Source organism: Mastomys coucha, unplaced genomic scaffold (assembly GCF_008632895.1).
Source record: "Mastomys coucha isolate ucsf_1 unplaced genomic scaffold, UCSF_Mcou_1 pScaffold6, whole genome shotgun sequence".
NCBI lineage: Eukaryota > Metazoa > Chordata > Mammalia > Rodentia > Muridae > Mastomys > Mastomys coucha.
The window spans coordinates 24,568,646-24,575,301 of NW_022196912.1; the positions used below are offsets into that span (position 1 = coordinate 24,568,646).

Below are 6,656 nucleotides of genomic sequence, written 5' to 3' on the forward strand. Positions count from 1 at the left end.
TAGTTTCACTGTCTAAATCCACATAGGCAGTTGTTTTCTTTTAGCATATTAAAGAATGTTATTCTATTTTCTGCTGCCCACAATTTCTAATAGCCCACCAGTTCTTCACCTTCTGCTCACTTAGATATGATAACTGTTATTCAGGGCAGGTTTGAGAATTCTCTTCTGTTCTTGGAATTTTTGAATGTATTTAACTCAGCTATTTTTGGGAGCTTCTGCTGTCATAACACTGACATATCAATGTTTCTCAGTTCTACAACATTCTAGTTATTAAGTCAAGAACAGACTGTTTCAAAGTCATTTTTAGGGCTAAGGAGGTATGTCAGTTGGTAAAGTACTTGCTTGCTTTGCAAGCACGAGGACCTGACTTGGCTCCCTACATTATGTAAGAGATCTGTGTTTGGTGGCCACACTTGTAATCCCAACACCAGGGCTAGGGGGTAGAGACAGGTATTCTTGGGGCTCCCTGCCCAGCCTATTTAGACTTCCTGACAATCCCTAGACCAATGAGGGAATGACACCAGAGGAATGATTCCTGAGGTTTTCTTGGACCTTCATGTACACATGCCCCATAAGCAGGCATACCCCTGCACACGCATGTATCTTAACATGCACGCGCACACACACACACACACACACACACACACACAAATGTAAAAGTGAACAGTTTTTACATTCATGGAAAATTGAGCAGGCAGGGCTGAGTTCCCATATATTTCGGTGTTACTAATCCGCAGGTAATGTCTTGCTACATTCTCCCTCCCCTTTCCTTCTGCAGCTTCCATCGCTGTACTTTCTGTGTTTCTTGGCTCTGCATTACTTCTCCGTTCTATACACCATTCTTCAGATCTTTCATCACATGGAAATTCTAAATTGAAGAGGAGAGATTTTCAAGATGTGCTTTCATTCAGTAGCCCAGGCTAGCTGGGAACTTATGAGGTATCCTAAGCTGGGTTTGAACCCATTATAATCCTTCTATATCAGCCTCTAGAGTGGAGCATTTACAGGCATGCACCACCACAATCTGGCCTTGTGGTGGTTTTGAAGCCTAAGAGTTTAATCAAAATATTCCATTTACCTTTAATGATGGGACCATCAATCCAGACACACTAAAATTCGTAGCCTGAAGGTGTTTAAGGACCTCTCATGTTTGAACTTGACATTATCAACAGTCTGCTAAGAGGTAATATTGCAGGCCTGCTTGTGAGGGAGCATCTAGACTGGGTTTGTTGAGATGAGAAGACCCACATGGGCAGCATGGCTCCATGGGCTTTGAGCATTAGATGTAAGAAATAGAAACTGCGAACCACACAGTCAGCCTGCAGTTAGTGGTTTCTAGGGACACAGCTTTAGTTTTTATACTTTTCAGTGTGAAGGCCAATCTCCTAGCATTTCCTAAAGGCTAGAATAAATGGTAAATTTGTCATTTGGAGTGAGGATGTCAGGGGATGTCCTCTGCTGGATTGAAAATGTTATGGCTCAGTGGTTAAGAGTACTTGTTTCTCTTGCAGAGGGCCCAGGTTCAAATCCCAGCATCCACATGGTAGGTCACAACCATCTGTAAATCTAGTTCTAGGTGCCACGGACTGGGTTCGCTGCAGGGACCTCTTGTTCCATGGGATGAGAGTTCTGGTCAGGTGGGCAAAGAATTTGGTGAGTGACAAACAGAGTCGACACAAGGAAGTGCTGAGTCTGAGCGTAATTCTTAAAAATGGCATCAGACTTTTACAGTCATTACAAAAGAGAAATGAAAAGTCTGGCAGCTCAGCGGTCAAGGTACCTCTGAAGCCACCTGAAACACCCAGGGTCTAAAGTAGCCACCTCTCTGGACAGGTGCTGTACCTCCCGGGCCCGAGTGCTCTGGGCCTGGGGGGGGGGGGGTGCTGCGGACCTCATGAGGCTTGAAGCTCGAATGCTCTGTCTCGATTGCTCGAATCTCGAATCTGAATGTGACTGTGTGCACAAAGTGAAAACGAGGCTTATATAGTACACAGAAAACAGGGCGAATGACATAAGTCTCATAGGCAGGTGAGGGCCACATCAAGGTCAGTAAGATCAGACAACAAGATAGAAGTCACGTAGGCAAGTGACAGTCACATCAAGGTCAGTAAGATCAGACAGCAAGACAGAGGTTACATAGGCAAGTGACAGTTACATCAAGGTCGGTAAGATCAGACATCCAGCTGCAAAGCAGAAGAGCAGTGGCGTGCTTCCCGCTGGGGCTATCTTGGCAGTCCCAAGCTAATTCTCTGGGTCTATTGGAGACAAGTACCAGGAAGTCCCATTCTAGCAGTTCTTGAGAATGCCCTTAAGTGAGGGAAGCCCTTCAATTACTCTCTGGTATGTAAAGCAATTCTGTCTTCTGTGGGACTGCTCTGAGAATTCTATGTTTACAATTAGCAATAGTGCCTGACCTCTATTCCTAACTCTGAGGACACCCTGTCTGATAAGGCAGTTTCCTTGTGAGAAATTCCAAGCTAGCAACAGCTTGGTAATAAATTAGGATGTATTGGAATGCTGTGCTGGCCAGGGAACAATGTTTAATCTTAGTTTTAACTATTTATGAATCATTTCTTGGGGCACCTTTATGTATGAATAAGAAGGCATGTTGACTATTAGAAAGACTAATCTGGAACACATCTGAGTTAGGAGATGCCAGCGACTGACTCAATACCCAGGAGGCAAACTCCCTTTGAAGCCGTACACCTCTGATCAGTGATCAGGCCTTCAAGCCTGACACTGCAGACTTTATTGGAGTAGATGAGTGGGCGTGGCATTCAGGAAATCTAACACCCTCTTCTGGATTCAGAGTGCCTGGCATGGAAGTGCTGCGCACACATACAAGCAAATACTCACACACAGAAAAAATTTTGTTAATAACAAATAGTCATGAATATTTATAGAACATAACAGTTTATTTATGCATTGTGCAACGACTAAGTCAAGCTTGTTAACACATTTTTCACTTCAGGTTTTTTCATGTGTATGATGAGAAACTTAGATTCTTTTAGCAATTATGGTTTTCAATAAGTTTTCTTTAATTAGTTCATTGCCCAAGGTGGTAAAGATTTTTTCTTTTATATTTTGTCTGTTGTAGTTTTTCACATTTGAATTCTTTAAAACTAACAGTGTTTTTCACACTTGAATTCATTATTCACTTGGTTTTTTGAGACAGAGTTTCTCTGTGCAGCTCTGGCTGTCCTTGAATTCTTTTTGGAGACCAGGGTGGCCTTGAACTCAGAGATCCTCATGCCTGGGCATTCTGTGTGTTAGCATCAGGACATCCAAAGCCTGTGGTGATGCATGGGCGGGTCCACAGACCTGTTGCCAGGGCAACAGCCACCATATTCCCAGAATCCGTTGGGCTCAACTCCCACCTTTACCTGTGGCTGCTATGTCACAACCCATATATATATGGGGAACATTCCTCCATCTTTTCTCTCTCTCCCCCTCTTCTCTTTCCGCTTCACTACCCCATCTCCCTCTCAATTAAACCTCTTACATGTGGAACTGTTTGGGCCTAGTGTGGTATGTTCTGACGTGACCCGCCATTCTAACACATCATTTGGTGCCGAAATCTGGGACATGGCAATTCGAGTCAGCACCGGCTGCACTGCCCTGCAGCGGGGCCGGCAGAGATCATGACCACGTGGATTGGTCCCAGCACCGGCAACCGTGGTTGCCATCAGTATGTGAGTTCGAGGCCCCCTCAGTTGGTGGCTACAACAATTGCAGACTTTCATCACAGAAGCTGCCACTGCTGAGGACGCCACTACCAAGTTGCAGCTGGAACCAGAGCCACAGCCACACACCACTGGACATACAAACTTCTACCACGTGAGCTGCACCCTGCCTGGTCTATGGGGGGTGGGGTGTTAGCCACTGCTCAGGTCTACACCTACCTGTTCAGTTCCATGTTTTCCATTTACCAGTCTGCTATATTTCTCACACAGACACTGACATAGTAATTGGTAGAATCAGTCAAGGGGAGGACCTCCAGCTTTCCAGATAAGGCCTGGCCAGCCTTCTCTGGAAACCACAGGGTTACAGTCAAGCCTCTCAGTTGACATACACTTTAGGACTTCTGCCATTGGTTGCCCCTCCTACAGAAGCAACTCTCATTCCTAATTTTTTTTCCGGGCTCCAGCAGCTGTAAAATCCTTGTATCCAGGGTGGGTTGCCTTCCCACAGCAGGCTGCCGGGGTCTGCTGGATAGCCACTAGGGGTTTCTTGTGAGGAGTTGAACCACTAGCCTTGGCTGTTAACTCTTTGGTGCTTAGATTGTTCTCAGGACGCTGGTAAGAGTAATCCAACCACCCACCAATGAGTATTAGAATGTCTTTGATGGTACCTCCAGGCACCCCACTGGGATGTCTCCTAGAAAATCTTAAATCTTTAAAGCTAGCGCCTGACTTGAAGGCTTCAAAATTAATATATCTCTGCATTAAGGTCTGGATTAAATATCAACTAGATGGGAGTTCAAAATGGCCACTTAATGACACCCTAGATCCAACTATTTTAAGAGATCTTAATACATACTGCCAGCAAACTGGTAAATGGAAGGAGGTTCCTTATTTCCAAGCATTTATCTAACTCTATTCCAATCCTTCTTTGTGCTCTTCTTGTTCCCCAACCCAACTTCTCTTAGCCATAAAATCTACACAACCTCAACCTCCTCTAGATGATGCTACAATGCTAGATCCAGCTAATGAACCACCCCCTTTTTGCCGCAGACCTGTCTCCATGCTGCCGAAAACTCAACCTGCTGCCTCAATTTCTCCTCCTCACCAGGATGCTCCAGAGCCTCCCTCTCCAGACCCCTCCCCTTCTGTGCCACCTGTGGACCGCCCCTAATTGGCAGCTACTTTCAATCCTCCTGTCACCCACTCTAAGGCTACAGCCAAACCTTCAAGTCCTTCCTCCCCAGAGACACCTGACTCAGCAACAGTCCTACCTCTAAGGGAAGTTGCTGGAGTAGATGGTCTTGTCAGAGTACATGTTCCGTTCTCACTTAGTGAACTTTCCCAAATAGAAAACAGGCTGGGGTCCTATACTTCTAACTCTTCCAAGTTTATTAAAGAGTTCCAATATATCACTCAATCTTACAGCTTGACTTTCCATGATGTTCATATGAACCTAACTAACAACTTACTTCCTGAGGAACGCAGAGGAGTCTGGGAAGCAGCAAGAGTGTATGCAGACGGGATTCACCAAACAGACAACACATACCCAATTGGCTCTGAGACAGTGCCAGAACAGGATCCCCGGTGGAATTACAATTCTACAGGTGATATTTTAGCCAGGGACAGGTTCATTACATGCCTTCTGGCTAGTCTTAGAAAAGCAGCCTTAAAGCCAGTAAATTTTGAAAAACTCCAAGAGGTTGTCCAGGACAAGCAGGAGAATCCATCTCAATTTTTAGAATGCCTTACAAAGGCTTTATTACAGCATACCAATCTAGACCCTGAAAACCCAGAAGGTAAGCAACTTCTGATGACCTACTCCTTTTCCCAGAGGTACCCCAACATAAGAGCTAAACTTAAGAAGCTGAAGAGGGGACCCCTAACTCCACAGGCAGAAGTCTTAGCGCTGGCCTTCAAAGTGTACCATGGGAGAGATGATAGAATCCACAAACAAAAATACTACATGCTAGCGAAGGCTGTCCGACCAGCCCCAGCCACTACCCTGGACTCATGGTCTCCTAAGACTCAGAGACCATCAGGTACCTGCTACAAATGTGGTAAAAAGGTCATTGGGCAAAATCCTGCCCTAACTTTCGCAAGCCAAGAGGGCCATGTCCTAGGTGCCATCAAGAGGGATATTGGGCTGTTGATTGCCCTCATGTTAGGCAGAAAAAAAGGACATCACTCCCAGATAACCCTCCAAGTGATCTCCTAGGCTTGGCTATGGCTGACTGAGGAGGCCCGAGCTCCCCTGACCCGACCACTGCCATCACTAGCAGGGAGCCCTGGGTAATTATCGTGGTATGTGGGCGGTCCATCTCCTTCCTCTTAGACACTGGAGCCACTTACTCAGTCCTGATGGAGTTTTGGGGACCCACTTCTCCTTCTAGTTCTCCTATTGTCGGGGTAGGAGGACAACCTTACTTCCTTCTCCAGACCCCACCACTTAGTTGCAGTTTTAGGGGTGTACCTTTCACACATTCCTTTTTGATAGTGCCAACATGTCCTGTTACCTTACTGGGGAGGGATCTTCTAGCTAGGCTGGGAGCCTCTATTTTCCTTTGCTCCCCACATTCGCCTAAACCCAGGCTCACCAGCGGTTCCTCTGCTCCTTCTCCTAACCAGGCAACCTACTAACACTACCATGTTATTTCCTTTACCTGCTTCTCAGGTAGATCCCTGAGTCTGGGACGTCCAGAACCCCTCTGTTGCTAAACACCATTCTCCTGTTGTCATCCAATTTCTGGACTATACCAGGTACCAAGCTCAATGCTTTCTCTCTCTACAGCCTACTCCTGAGGACTTAAGCTTCTTAAAATCTATCACTGCTTCTTGCAAAATCTGTCAAAAGTCTGACCCCAACTCAAGGTATCGTAACACCCCTTTTCCTACCCATCAGGCTAGCGGTTCCCTTCCTGGAACTGACTGGCAACTTGACTTTACCCACATGCCCACTGTCAGGCATGCCAAGTA

General features: G+C 45.9%; 1 long non-coding RNA gene across 1 annotated transcript in view; it reads right to left on the reverse strand.

Moving 5' to 3' along the window:
* Positions 1-686: 686 nt before the first annotated feature.
* LOC116080720 overlaps positions 687-6,656 on the reverse strand; it is a 7,930-nt gene continuing 1,960 nt past the window's right edge. Inside the window, exon 2 of the long non-coding RNA XR_004114568.1 lies at positions 687-868. This is a non-coding gene — a long non-coding RNA (uncharacterized LOC116080720). The remainder of the gene's footprint in view (positions 869-6,656) is intronic.